General features: G+C 37.7%; 2 pseudogenes across 2 annotated transcripts; one reads left to right on the top strand and one right to left on the bottom strand.

Annotated features, from left to right (window-relative positions):
- The first annotated feature begins 1,818 nt into the window (after positions 1 to 1,818).
- LOC308565830 (elongation factor 1-alpha 1 pseudogene) lies at positions 1,819 to 20,342 on the top strand (annotated as a pseudogene). The gene is made up of 2 exons (XR_014000643.1): positions 1,819 to 1,871; positions 18,706 to 20,342. The product of XR_014000643.1 is annotated as an elongation factor 1-alpha 1 pseudogene (transcript).
- LOC308564905 (cyclin-dependent kinase 1 pseudogene) lies at positions 15,818 to 16,744 on the bottom strand (annotated as a pseudogene). The gene has a single exon. The product of its transcript is annotated as a cyclin-dependent kinase 1 pseudogene (transcript).
- Positions 20,343 to 20,727: the final 385 nt, after the last annotated feature.

Genomic DNA, 20,727 nt, shown 5'->3' with positions numbered 1-20,727 from the left:
CTGACTGATACTTATATCAAACTAACAAATGCACAGTAAAGTTCCATAGACATGTTCAGTTCCCTTCTCACTATGAAAAATAATGAAAACTCTTACTTTGTGTTTAGCTAGGTATTGCCTCTGTTTGGTTCAGTTTTTATTCCTCTTGTCTTTGCATGATCCAAGCCCTGCATATTGTCATTGCTGTGCCTCACGCTGTTCTTATTCTAAGTCGGTCTGCGTTTGGATGTCCTATGACTGCTGTAACAAGTTACCACAGAGTTAGAGGCTTAAAACAATACAAATTTGTTATCTTACAGTTCTGGGGATCAAATCTAAAATGGGTGTCAGCAGGGTTGCGTTTCTTCTGGAGGCTCCAAGGAAGAATCTGTTTCCTTGCCCTTTTTAGTTTCCAAAAGTCACTTTCTTCCATCATTTCAACTTCTGCTTTCATTGTCACATTTCTTATTCTGATTCTGATCCTTTTATAAGAACTTTTGTGATTACATTGGGCCTACCAGGATAATCCAAAAATAACCTTCCCATCTCATGGCAACTTAATCATATCTAAAAAAAAACCCTTGGCAGATAAAGTAACATTCAGATTCCAGGGATTAGGGCATAAGTATCTTGGAGGACTCATTATTCTTTCTACCACTGATGTCCTTTTTTTCTAATTTATTCTCTGTTTTACTTAATCCTTATTTTTATTTGTAAACTTATTGACAAAGTTCATTTGAAGAACTATTTTGATTATTTTTCGTAGGTTTATTCTAATACTCTGTGAAAGTATTTTTCACTCATTAAACATCAACTGCTTTTCTCTTTTTCTGATTGCATGATCCCAAAACATTTCTCTCTATGCATATGAGGCCTCTACATAGTCCTCGAGTTCCATTTGTTCTTTGTGTGACAAAGGAAGGACAGTTTAACAATCCTTTTGGTAAGAAAAATAAATTACTGATTTGTATTCCAGCTGAAAATGGGTTTCCTTCCTTTATACAATAGTATATAGATCAGCAGTGCATATTCTCAACCGCTAGTCTCCCTTTCATTCCTGCCAACAGAACCCTGATTTTGGTCTGAAGTTGTGACAACCAAAAGTCTTTCTAGATATTGCCAAAAGTCCCCCCAGCACCCAAACCAGTGTGCTAATAGGTAGCCTGGTCTTGGGCTTGGATCACATGGAGTGTTTACTTGAGATTTCATATGTGTAAACAAAGGAGAGATATTAGCAGATTCATCTGGTATAAACAAACACAACATTCAGTTTGGATGATGGCATGGGTGCCTCCCTGTAATTGGATGCCACAGAACAATGGGAGTCTGAGGTCAGTAAGACAAATATTTATAGGGACTTAAGATCATAGCCTGATCTTTGGATGTGGATGTAGCTGCAGCCTTGGGAATCTGGCCAGGATGTTAGCCAGGACAGGTGATGCTTTCTGTCATAAGGAGATAAATAGGAGGGGTGATATGCCAGACCAGGACCCCTACTCCTCCCTTCTTTCAATGGTGCATGTACCAGTCCACATATGGTGTGTCTCCATGGGTCCCAACTGCATTAGGATGACAGCGTCCCACCGGGGACTGAGCATTTCCACCCCACCCAGGGCGTGAAGTAACTGCTCCAACCAACAGAACATCTGATTGCAGATTCCAGTAAATGGTCCCAGTTCCAAGGGCAATAGTGCTTGGTGCCTTCATTATCATGGCCAAGCCATAGAGTCAATCCTTTCAGAACCCATTGGCTACTGTGATTTGCTTCTGTTTCCACCCAGAGGGCAGATTACCATGGATAGGGCCATCAGTGTACTGGGCTTCAGTTGGACTTCCATACAGAGCCTGAGACCCTTGGCAATGCAGACACAAACACATTTCCCAAGCTTGGGGTGAGTAATGCAGGCAAGTCAATTGAGCTTATAGCTGCTGTCCTTAGGGATCTTGGACTTGACCACCTTAGGCTTTACGAAGGCCTTGATAGCCTCTGCACGTGCATTCATGGCCTTGGCATTGTTTTCTGCATCTTCTTCAGGCTCTGCTTGTTGTGCTTCTTGGCAAAGGGTGTGTTCCTCAGGACATTGGGGTCTACCCCCTTAAGAGAGTCATATCTTTGTGAGTAGGGTTTCTTGATGCCATTTCTGTGTCATTTTCAGGACTGGTTGTGCGTGGTGTGGTTCTTGGATTTGGCCAACTCTGCACCAAAGCCCGCAGCTCGGGAAGTGCCTAGGACCAGAAGAGAAAGAGGGAGGCCTCCTGGAGGGACTTTTTAGAATCACTGTTTTAGATCAATCATGACAATCCAGTTCTCCTTTATCAGTGATATATTTGGGGAAGGCATATAATCCAGTTTTGACAAAATGGGAGGAAAAGTCTCTTTAGGGTTTGGAGGTGAAAGAAAGAGAGGTCCTGAGAAAAATTTTCTGTTCTAAAAAAAAAAGATAACTAAAAACTGATAAGGCTCTTTTAGTCCCTTCCCCTTCCTTGATGCCTGGGGTGCTGGTGTGGATGACTTGCATCTTGGAACCATGGCAGCCTTCTTGTGGTTCTGAGGTGTGGCAGGGCAGACAGATGGGAAGAGCATAGAGCCTTGATGACATAGTTATACTGGGGAACCAACCTCGGAACTGACTACTTCTAAGTAGTAGTTATGTGAGATAATAGAATGTCTTGTTTAAATATTGCTAAAGATTCTGTTATTTGCAGCCCAAAGCATCCTAACTGATAGGATTAAGACATGATAGAAATAGAGAGGCACGTTAAGCATTCTACCTCTCCTGCAAATACCCAAATGGTGAAAGTTTAGAGGAGTGTGAGACGTTTAAGAAGAAACATCAGTAACTATTTAAATACTATTCATATTCAGTACTAAAAAAAGAATAAACATACTCATGAGTACTTTACACCTAACAAAATTTTAATAAAAATATTAATTCAATAAAGCAAAAGCTTAAACACCAGATAAAACAATAACAGGAGATGGAAAGGAGAATTGCGGAATTTAAAAACAATCCAAGGACCAAAATGACACCAGCTTTTGTCTAACAAATTAATATGAAATAGCAAGAAACAGAATAGACACCACTGAAATGAGATTTCATTAAAAACAAAAAGCCTGGTTAAACACTATAATGGTAGAGGAGAAGAAAACAAAGGTTAAAGCAATTAAAGAAGTTAATCATTACAGAGGACAAACATTACCCAACATAAGATTAATTTTTCCTAAAAGAGTAAAACTAAAAAATGCACCAGAAAAAAATAGGTATTAAAAGAGTGAATTTGTAAATTAAAGGGCCAGTCTAGTTCTAGAAAAAAGGCTATGAAATGATCGACCTGATGTCAGCTGGGTACTAGACTTATCAGGATAATCACTTCATAAGGTACATAAATGTTTAATCACTATGTTGTGCACCTGAAACTAATATAATATTAACACCAATCCTTTTATTTGTGCTTTCTCTATACTTAAATCTCATGGATATGTGGATTTTATTAACAAGTACTTTTGTTCTAGGACTACTATGTCAACTGTAATTGAAAAATAAATTTTTTAAAATGACCAACCTGAGATGAAAAATGCCAGATTCAGTTGAATTTCAAGAACTAAAGAATGTTCTTCACACACAAAAGGAAAGTCATCTATAACAGGGGAAAATAGAATTATCCTCTGACTCTTTCACAGCAACAGTCAATGCCAGGAAATAGCAGATCAATAGCTAGAAAGTTAAAATGTGAGACAAGACTATTACACAGCCAAGTTGTTCACATTTAAGGAAGCATATTTACATTCCTAAGTGTAAAGGAACTCATAAATCACATTACTCAGGAGTCCTAGAACAAAAGTACTTGTTAATAAAATCCACATATCCATGAGACTTAAGTATAGAGAAAACACAAATAGAAGGATTGGTGTTAAACAATGACGACATTTAAATACGGAATTAAATAGCTATGATATAAAGCGTGGTCTAAAGTGTTGTTTGCTAAATATTTGTGATAATTATTTCTGGGTGATAGAATTTTTATCATTTTTTAACTGTTATTAATATGTTTCTTTGAATGCTTTTCAAAGAATATGCTATATTTTCATATTCACAAACCTAATCATTAGTCTAAATAGAAATTTGTGATATAACTTAAATAAATCATCTCTAGAAATTTTAGGAGGGGATAAACTTTATCTGGGACAAAACTTGGCTTGATTTTTATCCTTTAAATATTTAGTACCTTGTTCATAAGTCTACCTTTGTATATAATATTTTGTATTCTTATAACCCAGAAGTGAAGAATTATTCAGCACAAAGCAGACTTTAATTTTCTTAGCTGTAGTGCAGTACTAAGGCCTTTCCAAATTCTTTGAAAAAATAGAAGGGAACACTTCCCAACTCATTCTGTGAAGCCAGTATTTGGTATTATCCTAATACCAAAACCAGACAGACATCACAAGGAAAGCACCAAAATTACAGACCAGTATTCCTTGTGAATATAGTCACAAAAATCTTCAGCAAAATAACAGCTGCATATTTGTGCATTTGCAAACCAAATACATCAGCACATAAAAAAGACTATACATCATGACCAAGTGGGACTTATCCCAAGAATGCAAGATTGGTTTACCATTCAAAATCAATTAATATAATACACCACATTGATAGAATAAAGTTAAAAACCGCATCATCATCATCTCAGTATTTCTGATAAAAACATTCAATGAACTAAGAATAGAAGGAAACTTCCTCAGTCTGAGAAAGGGCATCTGTTAAAACAATCACAGCTAACATCAGACTTAATGGTGAATGATTTAAAGCTTTCCCCCTAAGACTAGGAACAAGACACGTATGTTTGCTCTTGCCATTTCAATTCAACATTGTTCTGGAAACAGTAGTCAGGGCAATAAAGAAAAAAAAAAAAAGACATTGGATTGGAAAAGAAGAAGTAAAACTACTTCTACTTATAAAGGACATACTGTATTAGAAAATCCTAAGGACTTCATTAAAGCCATTAAAATTAAAAAACGCATTAATTTGCCAAAGTTGAAGCATACCAAATCAATTACAAATATCAATTGCATTTCTGTACACCAGCAAATAATAGTCAGAAAATTAAATTAAGAAAATAATTTTATTTTCAGGAGCATCATAGAAATAAAATACCTGAAAATATTTTTTTAATGATTAAAATTTTGGGAGAAATTAAAGAAGACATGCAAAGACTTGTTCACATATTGGAAAACTTAATATTGCTAAGATGACAATACTCTCGAAATTGATCTACAGATTCCATGCAATCTCAGAGTCAGCTTTTCTTTTGCAAAAATTGATAAATTGATCCTAAAATTCACATAGAATAGCAAGGGACCCAGAATAGCAAAAATATGCTTTTCAGAGAAAGTGTAAGGGGGAGAGAGAGAGAGAAACATCAATGTGAGAGAGACACATTTACTGGTTGCCTCCCACACATGTCCCGACCAGGGCCAGGATAGAGCCTGCAACCAAGATATGTGCCCTTGACTGGACTCAAACCTGAGGCCCTTCAGTCCGCAGGCTGACACTCTAACCACCGATCCAAACCACCTAGGGCATAAAAACAATCTTGGAGGGGAAAAATCAAAGCTGGAGGAAACACAATTCTTGATTTCAAAACTTACTACAAAGTTACAGTAATCATGACAGTGTGTTACTGGCATAAAGATAGCAATATATCAAATTGATATTTCAGAATTGTACTCTTACATTTACAGTTATTTGATTTTTCAACAAAGGTACCAAAACAATTCAAAGGGTAAAAGAATAATCTTTTCAACAAATGATGCCAAGACAATAAGATTTATATGCAAAAAAGTGAATTTGGATCTCTTACCTCACACCATATACAACAATTAACTAAATGAATCAAAGACCTAAATGTAAGAGCTGAAACTATAAAACTCTTAAAAGAAAACATGTGTATAAGGTTTTGTTACCTTGGGCTAGCCAGTGATTTCTTAGATATGCCACCAAAAGCACAAGCAATCAAATAAAAAAATAATTGGATTTCATCAAAATTAAAATATTTTGTGCTTCAAAGTAAAAAAGTGAAATGACAAGACACAGAATGAAAGAACATACTTGCAAATCATATTTTAGATAAGACACTGGTATCCAGAATACATACAGGGCACTTTCAACTAAACAATAAAAAGATAACCCAATTAAAATATGGGCAAAAGATTTGAATAGATATTTCTCCAGAGAAGCTACATAAATGGCCAATAAGCACATGAAAAGATGCTCAACATCATCAGCCGTTAGGAAAATGAAAATCTAAACACAGTGAGATACCATTTCACACCCACTAGAATGCTTAAAATGAAAATGACAAATAAGTGTTGTTGAAGATGTGGAGTGAAACCTTCATACTTTGTGAATGGTGCAGCCACTCTGGAATAGTTTTTCAGTTTCTCAAAATGTTATACATAGAATTACGATATAACCCAGTAATTACATTCCTAGCATATATCCAATAGAACTGAAAACATATGTTGACACAAAAACTTGTACGTGATGTCCATAGCAGCATTATTCATAATAAAAAGTGAAAACAACCCAAATATCTAACAATTCTGAATTACTAAATAAATTGTGATGCATCCATACAATGGCATATTGCTTAGCCATAAAAAGAACTAAAGTATTGATACATGTTTCAACATGAGTGAACCTTGAAAACATGCTGAGAGAAGCCAGGCACACAATACCACATATTGTATGATTCCATGTATATAAAATGTCCAGAATAAGCACATTTATAGAGACAAAAAATAGATCAGTAGTTGTCATGGGTTGAAGAAAAGGAAGAGTGGGAAGTAACTGATGAAAATGTTCTGGAATTAAATAGTAGTGATAGTTGCACAAGTCTGTAATTATACAACAACCAATGAATTACATTTCTTAAAAGGGGGAACTATATCTCAATTTAAAAACCAAAAACAAGGGAGTGTGAGGGCCCATTATTGCCCCTGTTTGGGCTGATCTCTGGACCATACTAGGCTGAAGCACTTACTGAAATATAATGTGACCCCTTTTCCTTCCCGTGTGGACAGTGTCCCAAGAGAAAGCTGACAGAAAAGACAAGAGCATCCAGGGCAGCCAAACACTCCCTGAGGAAGCAAGCAAGTTGGAGTCTTTTTGAGAGCTTTTAATAATTTCTGTAGGAGACAGACAAAGAAGAAGAAAGAAAGAAGGAAGAAGAAAGAAAGGAAGAAAGGGAGGAGGGCAGAAAGGGAGGGAGGGAGGAAGGGAGGGAGGGAGGGAGGGAGGAAGGAAGGAAGGAAGGAAGGAAGGAAGGAAGGAAGGAAGGAAGGAAGGAAGGAAGGAAGGAAGGAAGGAAGGAAGGAGAAAGAAAGAAAGAAAGAAAGAAAGAAAGAAAGAAAGAAAGAAAGAAAGAAAGAAAGAAAGAAAGAAAGAAAGAAAGAATACAGTAGAACAGCAGTCTTTTCCTCAGCAAGTTGCCTCAGCTGTTATGGTTGCAAAGGACTGAGACTCATTTAAGTAACGGTTACGGGAAAGCCAGGGCAATGGTACTCACAGAAATCTGTGCCGGGAATCTCAGGCATGTGGGAAGGAATATGGGAACTCGGGAAAGGACAAAAAGGTATGTTGCTGGGTAGTGGACAGTTCTTGTCCCCCTTCTTAGCACCTTAGTTTTCTCTTTTTCCCCATGGCCTCTTCCACTTCAGTCAATTTGGTAGAGCTGTTATTTGGGACTTGGCTTCTCAAGCTAGGGCATTGTATATTCCGTCCCTGGAATTTGCATTTCTAGTGCAGGGATAGAGACCGAAGCTATCAGTGATCAAGTTTCTCTTGGGCTTGTGTAACAGCATCCTGACCAGATCATTCCTGCCACAGAGACTACTACTGTCTCTCGGGCTGTCTTGGTTCCACCCGTTTTCGGGCCTCGCTCTCTCGCCTCCCATTTGATTGTATTCACAATGCCTTTTGAATAAGTTCCCTTCTTCTTAAGTTAGTCCGAGCCATTTTCTGAAGCCTGCCACAGAAAGATTCACTCATGAGTGGCAGGAACCATGGTAGGCCTGGGTCCCCTAGGACGGGGTAGTCATGCAGAATCCAAAAGAGCTCTAGGGTCCTTAACAGAAGCTCGCTCTCCAGTGTGACATGCTTGACTACTCTCTGCCAATCTGGCACGACTTTGCATCTGTTCCTCTCCCTACTACCAATTCACTTCCTCAACTTCGTCTTTTTTCCAGCTCACAGTTCCTGTGTGTACTTAAACTTTCAGTTATTCTCTTCAACATATTCATAGCCCCTGTAGGGGAGGAAAAACATTTTTCCTACCCTCTTAGGTTCTGAGACCAGGCCTAAGAATTAAACTGACATGAGACGTATTAACAGAAGAAAAGTATATAAATCTTATTTAATACTTTTATGTGCACTTGGACCCTTCATAGAAAAACTAAAGACCTGAAGATGCAGTTAGGACTGAGAGCTTATCTACTGTTTTTAACACAAAGAAAAATAAATTTGTAGAGAAGTGACAAGACAAAGGAAAAGAGTTTAAGTTTTTAGGAATGGTAAACTGTCAGGAAGTGACTAAGAAATACATGGGGAAACTAATGGAAAATAAGAGTTGTTTTTGTAGGTTTGTTCACACAGATTTATTTTGACATTTACTCCCTCTGTTGATAAGAATGTTCTGGAGCAGGTAGGGCAAGTTTTCTCATGGGAAGATTTATGATCTGCTTTTAGGCAGAAAAGGGAAGGTCAGATGGGAAATTTTATGATCTGCTTTTAGGCAGAAAGTGGGAGGTCAGATGGGAAGTTTTATGATCTGCTTTTAGGCAGAAAGAGGGAGGTCAGAGAGCCCTTCCTGCATGTGCTGTTCCTCGAGAGCCCTCAGCTCAAAATAAATAGGCCAAAGCATTATATTTTGGGGTGGCATGTTCCAATCTGAGCCTCTGCTCTTGTCTTTAACTTACTGAATCTTTCAGAATTCTGCAGTTAAACTCCTGTGAGTATGAATCTGTTTGACACAGCTCATTCTCCAATAACGCCGAGTGCCACACAGTGTCAGGATCAGGACTAGGATGAAGCAATCAAGGTGCCTATGGCATAAAATTTCATAAGATACTTTTCTCTCTTCTGATGCCAATGGGGCCCTTGCACAACCCTAAAAGGGAGCACTTCTTGAAATGTTGCACCCTGGATATCTTGCTTGCCTCACCTAGTGCTAGCCAAAACTGCATTAGCATAGTGTTCTGAAACTATGCCTTATCTTCTCCCCAAGTGAGGGTCAGCCTAATTCTTGCTAAAGGGTCCTTCAGCAAATGTATCCTCCCTAAGTCCATCTCTCAAGTTCCCAAGGTTCAGGGAGGGGAAGTTGCTTTTATCTTTCCCACAGGGTCCTCATTTTATGCTCCATAATTTACCTTTTCCCAGGATTATTAAAGGCGGAAGCACACATTCTGTTCATCCCCCACCCATGGGGCTGTCCTTCCTTACCTTAGGCTCTCACCAGAAAGTTCTTCTGCAAATAATAAACAGTATATTTTCCAAAATATGAATAATTCAGTTTTGAGTAATATCACATATAGGCTTGCAACCAGTCAAATTTGTTTTGGATAACTGTGGTTTGTCTCTGGTTCTAATTTTCCATTTTTACTTACTTGGACAAAATCACATTTATTTCTCTAAAACAGCAATTTTTAGGCATAAGCTATTCTAATACCAGATTAGGGGAAATGTCTTTAATATCATGTTCAGGGACTTGGTTCTGCTGAAAGATATACCAATTTACTTTTCTAAATAGGACTCTCAATTTTTCAACGTAAGTCTTCTATATTTGGGTATTTTCACTAAATTTCCCAAGTTGATAGACATTTAGTTTATATCAATATAATTAAAAAGGCATGGAGTGCAGTGGACAGAGAACAAGACAGAGCTGACATAGGGCCTCATCCTGTCCCTCCACAAACCATGGTGCAAGAGGCAACCAAGTTCCTCATTCACTGGAGTTCCTGTTTCTACTGAGTTGCCCTGTCTCTTTGTCACAGGCTGTCCTGGAGGAAGAGCAAGTGTCCAAAGATCAGAGTAGGTAAAAGAAGGAGTTCACTAAGTAGTGAGCAGGCTTTAGAGGTGTCTGGTCATTTGGTGAGAGTGAGGTGATGGGCCAGAGTGGCTCAGTTGGCTGAGTGTTGTTCTGTGTACCAAAAGGTTGCTGATTCGATTCCCAGTCAGGACAGATATATGGGTTGTGGGTTCAATCCCTGGTTGGGGTGGGTATGGAAGGCAACTGATCAATGTTTCTCTCTCGCATCAATTCCCGCCCCCCCCCCACTTCTCTCTTGGGTAAAGGTTTTTTAAAAAGGGAAGTGACTGGTTGTCTAGCACTACAAATGTAGCTCTTTATTTTGTCCTTTGAATTTCCTTTGTGTGGGTAAAGAAGAAAGAAGAAAGAGAGACAAGTTGCTATGTGGACACCTCTGGCTTAGAACCACATTGAGCAGGACATTATTTTGCATTTTAATTTACTTTTATTTTATTTTTATTTAGTTTGGTTTGGTTTACTTTGGCTCAGTTTGTTTTTAAGCTAGAACAGATGACAAGTTAATAGACAAGTGCCAAAGGATAGAAAAGATTCTGCAATTTCTTTCCTTTTACCTCTATCTTCAGGAAGATTTTTGGTTTTGTGGAGATTTTGTTTATTTTGTTTCATTTTTAAACCTTATTATATTATTACATGTTTGACGTGCCTTTCTTGAAGTACTTATCTCACTCCACCTCTGCTTTTGAGAAAAATTCTCACTGTTTAAAAGACCTTTAGAAATTTTCTAATTTTACCTCTAGGGCAGGGAGAAGGTGCTTATATGCCTTACAGTGCTATAGACAAGGCTTGCAAAGACTGTTATTTTACTAAATCTGGAGGTCTCCTTTTCAAATCACCAAATTGCTTCACTACTTAGTATAGAAGTTGGTAAGCTTGATACTTCTGCTCAAGTCAAATTTTGTCAAGTTGCCTATATTTCAGCCTTAGATTCCCATGGGAGCATGGAGTGGGGGAAAACCTACCATTCATTGAATATATACCATGTTCTATGCACTGTACATAATACTTTATATGATTCAATCCACACAACACTCATTGTGGAAAGTGCCATTATCTCTACAGCTGAGGTAAAGATGAATTTGAGAATTGAGTAAACCAGCTGCCTAAGGTTAAGAGGCAAAGATAAGATTCTTTTGCATCACTTCAAATAATGACTATGTAACAGTTACATATTGTTTATGGAAACAATTTTTTGACCTTATGTTCATATAACCTTTTATTAAATACTTGAAGAACTACAGTTCTATCTTGAAGTTCTTTGTAATTCAGCCATTTTACAAATATCTGTGTCTTTCTTTCCTTAAGAAATGACTTTCTTGGATGATACCACTATAATATTTCTTACATATTCAAAGTTTAAGTGGCAGATTTAACATAATTTCTCTAGCATTATCACACCTTTGTTTGAATGTCCAACCATAAAGCTTTTTACCTGGCTGCCTTCCAAGGTAACTCAAATAGATTTAGGGCTGCTGTCTGATTCCTTGAACAGTGAGCCTGTGGGGCTAAAGACAGAGTATCTTTTACTTGCTGTCTACAATCTTAGGGCCAAATGATATATAATAGAGTCATATCTGAGGCTGAGATAGCATATTATGAATAAAGTGGGTCTTGCATAGTCAGGAATGCCAGAGGCAGATATTAAGAGCCTAAGTGCAGAGCTAAAGAAGTAAGGAGAACCAGCAAAGGAGACAGGAGAAAGTAGCAATAGTTTTCCAACTTGTGCGCTTAAAGACATTCTGATCTGTAGGTCTGGAGTAGAAGCAAGGTATTTGCATCATTAGCGAAGGCCAGAAGTGATTCTAATTTGAGAATCCCTGGGAAGGGCCCCAGTAAAATCAGATGTGTAGTAATAAATTCCTATTAAGGGGAAGGAGCAGGGAACATCTGTGATTGGGGTTTGTCCTGCTCTGCTCTCAGCCCAACTTGGTGTACATGAGTCTGACCCACATAAATGGGTAAAGGTTCAGAGAACAGGTTGAGGGAGTAGGGCATTTTGCTTAAGACCAAGGCTTCTGAAGGGCAGAGTGGATTAGGGATAAGATATTGGGTCAGATCACTACACGATGCTCAGAGCCATACAATTTAGTATATCCCATCTTTCAAAAAAATGCTTCTTGGCCCTGCTTCCCCTTGCAAATGCTTCTTTATTGCGCAGTTCCACTTTACAATGAGACTCCTCAAAAGGGTTGTCACTTTTCTCTATTTTATTTCCTACTTCCCTGTTCCCTGTTAAATCCGCAGCAATCAGGATTTGTCCCAACAACTTTGTCAAAGTTATCAAAATTGGTGTTTCTAAATGCAATGTTTATTTCTCAGTTCCATCCTGTTAAGCTCTTAGCAGTGTTGACAGAGTTGACCACTTCCTCTTTCTTGAAATAGTTCTTCACTTGGCTCCCAGAACATCATATCCCTTTGATTTTCCTTCTTCCTCATAGACCACTCCTTCTGAGGTTCCCTTGTTGATTCCCTTTCCATAACATTTATTGGGGTCCATCAAGGCTTAATGCCCAACACTCTTCTCTATCTACCTTCCCTTCCCAGATTATCACAACCAGTCTCATGGCTTCCGTGTGCTGATAACTCCCCAAATTTTTATCTCTAAACCCAGTCCCAAGTCAATGACTTTTCCAGCCCCTTCTTAGTGACTCCATTTGGAGAGTATACATATTCACTACTGTCCTTCTTCCCCCAAATCTGTTCCTCACAGTTTATTTTATTTTAATAAATGATGACTCCATTCTATCAGTTGCTCAGGCCACAAAAATCATCCTGAACTCTGCTTTTTCTCCAACATTCTTTCGTGAAAAATAATACTATACAAAACGGAACAGAAAGAAATGTCCTCAGCTTGATCTAAGGGGGCATGCAGGAGGTGGCCAATTCATGATTCTCTCTCATTGTTGATGTCTCTCTCTCTCTCCCCCCTCCCTTCCTCTCTCTGAAATCAATAAAGACATATTTAAAAAAAACAACACAAACACTCAAGTCATTAATTGACTTTATCAACATGTAAAACTCTTTTCACCAAAGACATTAGTGGTGAGAAAAAGACCACCTATACATAAAAGGTGTAAAAGACGTTAACAGACAACTCACAAAAGAAATATAAATGGCCATAAAGATATGAGAAGACACTGAACTTAACTAGAAAAAAGAAAAATTCAAATTATAACAACGAAATAGCATTTTCTTTGTAGATTTGCAAGATTGAAAAAATTTGAATATCAAGGGTGGCTAAGAGTTGGGAAAAGATTATCTCATATACTGCTAATAAGAGTTTAAATTGCAATTATTTTGTAGTCCAATTTGGCAATAAAGTGTTAAAATTTTAAAACATACACACTCTGCAACTCAGCAATTTTACTTCTCCATATTTACCCCCCAAAAGTATCAGTAGAGGTACACAAGAAAGCATGTACAAGGATATTTGTTGTAGCAATTTTTGTAAACACAAAAATAAGAAACAAGCCAATGAGTGTGGAAGAATAAATTGTGGTTGACTCATCCCACAAAATACTATATAATCACTAAAACAAATAATGTTAATATGGAAAGATTCCTAAGACATAATGTTAAATTAGAAAAGCAAGTTTCAAAACATGCTTCATTAGTGTAAAATTTACAAAATCTGACAAAACCCAACTACCAAATAACTTTGTTTCCTATAGGAATGTGTATTATGTATGTATGTATGTGTTGGGGGAAAGCCCCAAAAGTCTAAATTCAGGATTGATTCTGAAGAACTGACACGTAGCCCTATTCAAATTCATAAGAACTTTAATAGAGGAAACTTTCATGCACTGGCAAGGCAGCTGCTCCCAGTGGTGGTGGGCCAGGAAGAATCCACACCCCTCCCAGGACAGAGTGTCTTTTTAAAGGGGATTAATAAATAGCAAGGGTTAATAGCAAAACGAGTCGAAGGTAGACCTCCGGAGAGAACAATGAATCACTAAGTTAAAAGTTGAAAGACAGTTATTACCCTCTATACATTCATTAAGCTCCTTCCTGGGGGCATGATGTTTGTGTTTGGGCGCATTCCAGAGTTTCAGGGTAGTCAGCCTCACATGAGGTTACAGAGAATTTAGCAGTCACAGAGAGTTCAACATCCCCAGATGCCTTTGCAGCTGGAGCCATATTGCATCTCTGAAGTGAGTTCCCCTACATATATGAATGTAGAGAAAAAAGTTTGGAAAGTCAAAAATGAAACTGATATCAGTGGTTACCGATGGTGGAATGGGACAGATCCATATTGTTGAAGGTAATAACAGGTGATTTTAGCCTTATTAAAAAATTTTTTAGATGAAGAATGATATTAAGAATCATTCAAAGTCCAATATTTAAATAATGAATATATTTTAACTCTGAACAAATACATTCTGAATTGGTCAAAGTGACTTAGTTGAAAGAAAGCTTTGAGTTTTATATTCTTGTATTCCTATGGGTAGGAAAAATAGAAGGGGAAAGAAAAACATAGAGTAATGTCTGATTTTAGTCTGCCAAAATGAAAGCCAGGTAAATCTCAGGTAATGGTTTAAAAATGCCTTGAATCAATTATTTAGTCATACAAAGAACTCATTATAAAAGCTTTTTGAAATATCTAAAACCTGAGAATTAATCAGTAAGAAACTCTATCTACAAAGAATTTTTCAAGAAACACTTGAATTGGGTTATCAAGATCTCTCGATAAGATAGACATGGATACTAAGGAAAGTCTGCTGTTGCTGCATGTTAATTATTCAGTACGATAGACTATGGGGGAAAAGAAAAGGAAGAGTTAAAAAACAGGAAGAGTAATGGCAAAAACACCCAAAAAAACAAAAACCCACAAAACAAAGGAAGAGGGTGGTATTTTAGAATGCCAATGTGACAAAATGTAAACAGCATAAATCTTGGCTAATTTTGATTCTGCCACTTTTTAGTGTGATCTTGGGCAAACCACTTAACTGGATTGTAAAATGAGAATTACAATACCTACCTTGCTTACCTCACTGGGTTGCTGAGAAAGGCATTGTAAAAGGAAAAGTACCGACAAGGCCAAAGAGATCAAAGGAATTAGAAAAGAGTGAAAGAGATCAACTCAATAATGTAAAATTCTCAGGGGAATGAAGAGTTGTCAAAAGACTTGGGACAGACTGTCCAGAGAGACTTGTTTTAGACCAAGTACAGCTTAATTCTTTATGCTCTGCATAGTAATACACCCCTGCCTTTGATTATGCCCGTGTTTCTCCCTCATAATTTCAAGAAAACTGCTCTTGAATCATCAGCTAAATTATTTTTATGATTTATGTTTCACAGTAACAAAAATATTTATCAATCTCTCCCACCCACTCAACCCATGTGTTTTTGAGAATTATGTATTCAGGTGAGACAGTATCAGGGATAAATTAAGATGAAGACTCTTGGGTCAGATTGCCTTGGCTTAATGCCAAAATCCACATATTAACAAATACGTAGGAGTAGAAAACTTACTTAACTTCTCTGTGCCTCAGTAAAATGGGGAAAGGTTCATAACTGAGGATTCTGCCTGTTGGGATCTGTAATTGACACTTTCCTTGTTGGGGGTCTGTAATTGACTAGAGTGGTAGGTGTGAGGGCTCCCCCTTCTGGCCTTCCAACTTCATTTTTTATTTTTTTAGATTTATAGTTTTATTACAGTAACAAATAGTTGTTATAGTGAGATCTACACACAATTATTATATTTAAATTCATATAGAACAATATTTACATTTTTAAGTTACAAGTTTTGAAGATAGAAGATGAAATACAGCTTAAGTTTTACAACAAAGAAAACAAAAATACATAAGACAAAAATAGAGTTGACAGTAAAATAACTCTCTGTTCTCAATGCAGGATGGTAGACTAACATTTTCTAAAATAGATCCAAGCCATTTTCATCCAACCTTTTGACATAGGGTGCTAGGCTTCCTGGTTTTCATTTGGGAAATGTATTCTTGTAGTCTTGTAAAGATTCCATTTCTGGCCACATTTCATTGTTGGGGGGTGCCCAAAGCTCTGAAAATTCTGAAGAGTTGATCAGTTTATGAATCCACATGGAAAAGTGGTTTCTTAGTTGCTAATTCCACAAATATGGTTCCTATACTCCAAATGTCAACTGGAGTCGAATAGTGAGCTGACCCCAGCAATACTTCTGGAAATCTATACCAAAGTGTTACTACCTCAGGTGTATGTACTCTAATAGGTACTCCAAAAGCTCTGGCAAGCCCAAACCAGACAGTTTAATTTTTCCTTTGTCATCCAATCAATAGATTTTGAACTTTTTAAGTCTCTGTATAGAAACTTCTAGAGTGACAAAACACAATCCCTTGTAGGATTGGTACAAATAACTCTTAAGTGAAGAATCCATGAATTTACGAGGAGGTATAGAGTCCAAATATTTCTTTAGCTCCATGGAAAGGTATTAAAAGATGAGATATAACCCGGAATCCTGCATGAGCACATCATGAAGATTTCCTCTGTTTGGATGACAAATTTTGATTAATAGAGAAATTTCCTGAATTGCAGTATGAGGAACCCTTTCCTCTTCACTTTCTAGTCTGATTTTCTTCATGGCTACCACTTGACCTGCAGTTTGTTTCTACTCTTATATACAAACTCCATCGGTACCTTCTCCAATTTTCTCTATTTTCTTATAGTCTTCCATAGTCAATCAATAGTTATGGTAGATGTCAGCTAATGACCCCACGGTGGCTACCATGTCAGCATCACTCTTTCCTTCGAGAATTTATTTTAAATGAGGTTTCCCTTTATTAATTTTCACAGAAGCTAACAATCGAATCACTAAATTGCATCCTGAGTTCCTCACTGGACCTAGCCTGAAAGGAGACACTGACACTTATGTTCCTGGGCTGTTTACTGCAGATTCTCCCCAGGATGACTTATGTTTCCAGTGTGGGTCAGACCTGGAGCATCCAGATCATGCATGCAATAGCCAACAAGATATTTGTCATCTATGAAGGGAGAACATCAGGATAATCAAAATTTGTACATCACAGTCTTTTGGGCTAAGAAACAGGTTGTATATCAATTTCCTCCAAGCAATGGAAGGTGTGCAGATCTTTTACTGTTTGCTCTGAGACCCATTCTTTGCTCTGCCTTGTATTATAGGGAGTGGAGACTCCCTTCTCAAGTGGCTTTTAGGTAGTTTCAATCAATGGGAGGAAGAATCAGGAGAAAATTGGAATTTGGAAGATGAGAGGGGGAAGCTTGGGTATTTTTTCAAATATTTAAGGAAGAAAAGATATCAATTCTACACAAATATTTGCAAAGAATACAAAAGGAGGGAGAATATATCAATTTATTATAAAAATCGAGTATTGCTTTCATACAAAATCCTGTGAAAACAAGGAAGAAATTGTAGGTAATTCTCACTCATGAACATAGATGCAAAACTCTTAAACAAAATAATAGCAAACTAAATTTGGCAATATTTATATATGAAAGCAGTAAGAAACCTTCATATAGAAAACCACAAAACATTACTGAGAGAAATCAAAAGGATCTAAGTATATATGGATTATAAAACCAATTATTATAAAAATTTCAATTCTCTCCCAAAGATCTCTAGATTCAATGTAATTCTAATCCATATAACAGCAAGTATTTTTGTGTGTAGGAAAACTAACAGGCTGATTATTAAATTTATATGGAAAAGCAAAGAGCCAGGAATAGCATCATACTCATAAAAAACACAAAGTTCTAGTTCATTACAGAGGGGAATATTTTCTTGATTTTTCAAGTATGCAAAAATATTTGACAAATTGGGTTAGATTAAAATTAAGAAATGTCAAAAGATACCATTAAGAGAAAAGGCTTTGAGAAGATATTTACTAGATATATATATATGTATATCTTTATTATACATAGAGTAAATATTTAGTAAATAGATATATAATAAAAGCCTTATACCCAGAATATATAAAGATGCCTATAAATCAATAAGGAAAAAATAAGCAACCAATAAAAAATAAAACAAGGCAAGAGACTTGATGAGGCACTTTGCAAAAGAGGATCGCTAATAAACATTTGAAAAAGTGCTAAACCTCAACAATCATCAAAAAATGCAAATTAAAATTAACTACTATACATCAACCAGATGTATAGTAGTTATTTTTTATTTTTTAAAAATAAAAAATAGTGACAATGGCATGTCTAAGAAATTTTAGAGCTACTGGACCTCTCAGAACACTGATAATGGAAATGTATATTGGTGCAACCAACTTTAATCCTTGATATAGGAAATAAAATCACATGCATATTAAAAGACATGTAACACTTTTCAAAGAAGCACAATTCATCCTAGCCAATTGGCTATTGCCCAAAAGTCTATCAATAGTAGAATGGGTAAATAAATTGTGGTATAGCTAAGCAATGGAATATTATACAGCAATAAAAAGGACTACAGCTATACACAATGTGGATAAATCTCATTAATATAATGTTAAATAAAAGGCACAGACACAAAAGAATAGATATCATATTTTTGGATTTATCTGAAGCTCAAAACAGACAAAAACTACTCTATCGTGCTAGAAGTCATTCTGTGGGGAGGAGGTAGTGGCATGAAGGAATTAAAATAGAGGTTTCTGGGCTTTTTTGCAACAGGTTTGCCGCCAGAACACAGGTGTTGTGAAACCATCACTAAATCAAACCCAAAATGGGAAAGGAAAAGGCTCATATAAACATTGTCATCATTGGACGTGTAGATTTTGGCAAGTCTACCACTACTCGCCATCTGATCTACAAATGTGGTGGGATCAACAAAGGAACCATCAAAAAATCTGAGAAGGAGGCTGCTGAGATGGGGAAGGGCTCCTTCAAGTATGCCTGGGTCTTGGATAAACTGAAAGCTGAACATGAGTGTGCTATCACCATTGATATCTCCCTGCGGAAATTCAAGACCAGAAAGTATTTTGTGACCATCACTGATGCCCCAGGACACAGAGACTTTATCAAAAACATGATCACAGGAACATCTCAGGCTGACTGCGCTGTCCTGATTGTTGCTGCTGGTGGTGAATTTGAAGGAGGTATCTGCAATAATGGGCAGACCCATGAACATGCCCTTCTGGCTTACACACTGCGTGTGAAACAACATTGTTGGTGTTAACAAAATGGATTCCACTGAGCCACCCTACAGCCAGAAGTGCTACAAGGACACTGCTAAAGAAGTCAGCACCTACATTAAGAAAATTGGCTACAACTCTGACACAGTAGCATTTGTGCCAATTGTTGACTGGAATGGTGACAACATCGTGGAGCCAAGTGCTAATATGCCTTGGTTCAAGGGATGGAAAGTCTCGAGTAAAGATGGCAATGCCAGTGGAACCACACTGCTTGAAGCTCTGGATTGCATCCTACCACCAACTCATCCAACTGACGAGCCCCTGCGTCTGCCCCTCCAGGGTGTCTACAAAATTGGCGGTATTGGTACTGTCCCTGTGGGCCGAGTGGAGACTGGTGTTCTCAAGCCCGGCATGGTGGTCGCCTTTGCTCCAGTCAATGTTACAACTGAAGCAAAGTCTGTTGAAATGCACCATGAAGCTCTGAGTGAAGCTCTTCCTGGGGACAATGTGGGCTTCAATGTCAAGAGCATGTCTGTCAAAGATGTTTGTGTGGCAGTGAGGCTGGTGACAGCAAAAATGACCCACCAATGGAAGCAGCTGGCTTCACAGCCCGGGTGAGTATCCTGAACCATCCAGGCCAGATCAGTGCTGGACATGCACCTGAGCTGGACTGTCACACAGCTCATATTGTTTGCAAATGTGCTGAGCTGAAGGAGAAGATTGATTGTCGTTCTGGGGAAAAGCTGCTGGCCCTAAGTTTTTGAAACCTGGTGACGCTGCCATGGTCAATATGGTGCCTGGCAAGGCCATGCGCGTTGAGAGCTTCTCTGACTACCCTCCTCTGGGCCATTCTGCTGTTCGTGACATGAGACAGACAGTTGCTATTGGTGTCATCAAAGCAGCGCACAAGAAGGCAGCTGGAGCTGGCCAAGTCACCACGTCAGCCCAGGAAGCTCAGAGGCTGAATGAATATTATCCCCAGTACCTGCCCCCCAGCCTTAATCAGTGGTGGAAGAAGGTCTCAGAACTGTTTGTCTCAATTGGCCCTTTAAGTTCAGGAGTAAAAGGCTGGTTAATGATTACAATGCATCGTAAAACCCTCAGAAGGAAAGGAGAAATGTTTTGTGGACCATTTGGGTTTTTTTATGTGTGTGGTAGTTTTTAAGTTATTAGTTTTTAAAATCAGTACTTTTTAATGGAAACAACTGACCAAAAATCTGTCACAGAATTTTGAGGCCCATTAAAACAAAGTTTAATGAGAAGAAAAAAAAAGAGATTTCTGGGATTCTAGAACTACTCTAGTTCTTGACTTGGGTGTAATTACCAGAGCATGTTGACTTGTGTTAATTTATTGATCTTTACACTTGCAGTTTGTGCACATATCTGTACATATGTTATACTTCAATACATTTTTTAAAAATCCTCACCTGAGGATATTCTTTCCATTGCTTTTCCTAGAGAGTGGAAGGGAGAGAGAGAGAGCGAAACATGGATGTGAGAGAGACACATTGATTTGTTGCCTCCCAAACGCACCCCAAACAAGGCTGGGACCTGAGCCTGC

This window comes from Miniopterus schreibersii, assembly GCF_964146895.1.
Source record: "Miniopterus schreibersii genome assembly, chromosome: 12".
In the NCBI taxonomy this organism is placed as follows: Eukaryota; Metazoa; Chordata; class Mammalia; order Chiroptera; family Miniopteridae; genus Miniopterus; species Miniopterus schreibersii.
The sequence above is the reverse complement of the archived record's forward strand: the minus strand, read 5'-3'. Positions and strand labels throughout refer to the sequence as shown.